General features: G+C 44.0%; 1 protein-coding gene across 2 annotated transcripts in view; it reads left to right on the top strand.

Moving 5' to 3' along the window:
• The first annotated feature begins 120 nt into the window (after positions 1 to 120).
• The window catches only part of NUMA1 (nuclear mitotic apparatus protein 1), a 75,600-nt gene continuing 73,234 nt past the window's right edge, over positions 121 to 2,486 (top strand). For both annotated transcript variants that reach the window (XM_090264823.1, XM_090264820.1), the window contains exon 1: positions 121 to 313. The gene's annotated coding sequence lies outside the window, so the exon portion shown is untranslated. The remainder of the gene's footprint in view (positions 314 to 2,486) is intronic.

The raw sequence follows: 2,486 nt of genomic DNA, 5'->3' as shown, positions 1-2,486 counted from the left end.
TCCCGGATCCTCAAGCGTGCCCTTGCGTGCACACCAGCACACGGGAGCCTATCAGAGCACAGTGTGCGGGGGCGGGGCCATAGTTTAAACTAACTGTGCGCGCACAGCGCTGGCGCGAGCTCTTGTCGAACGGGATCCGGAGTAAGCGGGAGGCGAGCGGGAGCGCGCGGCCAGGTAACCGGCGCGGGCCCGCGGCTGGCGTTCAGCCTAGGGGCCCACAGGAATGCCCAGTCCTCCATCTGGTGCTGGAGAGGCGGGTACGAGCGGAAGTCCTCCTTTGTAAGGAAGTGTGGCTGGGGAGAATCCGTCCCGGGTAAGGTTTGTGAGGAGATGGGTATGTCGGAGGGGGAGGTGCCAGGCGTGCCCAGTGGGTAGTATATTTGGGGGCGTGTCTGTGGAATCGTGTTTGGGGGCGACCGTGGGGAGGAGGGCGGACGTGGGAAATGCGGGTTTCTGAAAGGTTTGTTACGACGGGGTCCTATAATGGGAAGTCTTTGTCTATTATTGTTGATAATAGTGATAGTAGTAATAGTAATCGTGGTGAACATTTTCTGAGTACCAACTACGTGCCAGACATTGTGCCATACCCTTTATATGGATCATTTTAATATTCCTACAACTTTGTTTTAATTTTTTTTAATTTACTGATTTTAGAGGGAGAGAGAGAAACATCGATTTCTTGTTCCATTTGTTTATGCGTTCATTGGTTGATTCTTGTATGTGCCCTGACTGAGATCCAACCCAAAACCTTGGCTTATTGGACAACGCTCTAACCAACCGAGTTGTCTGGCCAGGGCCTAACAACTTTATAGTTTATTACAGATGAAGAATCTGAGGTTTAACTCAGTCAGGGTTACATAGCCAGTGCGTGGAAGGCTGTATTGGGGTATTTGAGGGTTGGGTGTAAAAGAGGACTGAAAGGAGGGGAGGAAAGAGGCTTGTTGGAGGTGCAGGTTGTTTTGGAGGAGTCACTTAATTTACTTTAAGCCTCGTTTTTCATGTATGTAAACAATGAATGCACCTGTATTGCCTACTTTCTGGGGTTGTTTGAGGGTCAAGTTAGGTAAGGTGTTTTGAGGAAGCATCTTGGAGAGTACAAATTTATGACTGTAAAGTGACTGTGAAAGTTGTTGGTGGGAAAGAGCCCTCTGGGTGCCCTCTTTTGCTTAACCCCAAGGTAGTGCTTTTCCTCTGGTATTCTAAGAGTGTCTGCATGTTGTCCGTCTAGATAGAGTGTCTTTTGTCGCTGTACCCTGATGCCTGTGCAGGATATGAGACATGGCATGGCCATTTAATGTGTCCTTTGAGATGAATGAGCTTTCTTGGGCCTGGCTTTTCCATCTCATTTAGTGGCTTTTGAACCTCTGTATTATGCTATCCTCTTGCCTGGAATGGCACTGTCTTCTGAAAATGTAATAATATTTTCTTTGATGCATGCTTCACTCTCTGGTGTCTGTTGTGTAGTCTTGTGTTTTCAAAATTATGGATTGAAAGTGTGTTACTCCGTGGTGGGCAGAAACCTTTGATGGTAAGGGAATTGGGGCTGTCTACCTTGTGGAGATCTTTATGGAGCTGAATATATGGGAACCTGGAGGGAATGTTCAGATCACATAAAGTAGCTTTCAGTCAGCAGGGATGAGGGTATGTGTTGTTTCTTTTCTTTCTGTTCCTGTGTGGTATTTTCTCTTGTAGAGGAAGAGGCACATTACTTAAGGGGTCCACATTCAAGCAAAGGATGACTAATTGTAATGCCTGAGTCTTAATCTAAAGCCAAAAGCTCCACTCCCCCCAAGACTAAAAGATCTTGCCCAAAAGCTCACATAAGAAACATTTCTCTTTAGAATGTTCTTTCTTATCTATGGACTGTGAGAGTGGGAAGAATGCCTAGAAGTAAGACTTGAGTTCTAGAACAAAACCCTGCCTCAGATGGCCAAACAGAGCTGATCAGGGAATGTTTGACAGCTGTTTCTAATTGATAAAACTGTATGGGCAGTAGGTATGTTGGGGCCCATTTATTTCAGCCTCTTCCCTACTGTACACTTAACATATTAAAAGGTATTGTCCATATTAAAAATGAGCACTTCTAAGGATGAGACTAGTCCTGAAGGCAGTCCACAATTCTAATTAATAGTTATTGTTTTGAGCTGTCGGTGATTAATTTTACCCATATATATTTACTATTTGTTTTTACACCACTCTTTCTTGGAAGTTATTCCTTTCTTTTGTGTCAAATAGATATAGCCTTCAGGTGTTTTATTTAGTGAGGGTCTGTTAGTGGTAAACACTCTTTGTTGGAAAATATCTATTTTCTCTTCAGTGCTGTGTACTAGGCTTCCAATTATGCTTGCTCAGCACTTTGAAAATGTTATTTCACTGAAATTCTGGCATGTTACTCTTCAGCTAGATCCAATTTGCTTTTTGAATTCTTATTTTTAGACATAATCTTTGGTTCATTTTCAAATCTACCTGTTTTTCATGCTATCTTG

Source organism: Furipterus horrens, unplaced genomic scaffold (assembly GCF_987537825.1).
Source record: "Furipterus horrens unplaced genomic scaffold, mFurHor1.1.pri manual_scaffold_2, whole genome shotgun sequence".
Classification (NCBI taxonomy): domain Eukaryota; kingdom Metazoa; phylum Chordata; class Mammalia; order Chiroptera; family Furipteridae; genus Furipterus; species Furipterus horrens.
The sequence above is the reverse complement of the archived record's forward strand: the minus strand, read 5'-3'. Positions and strand labels throughout refer to the sequence as shown.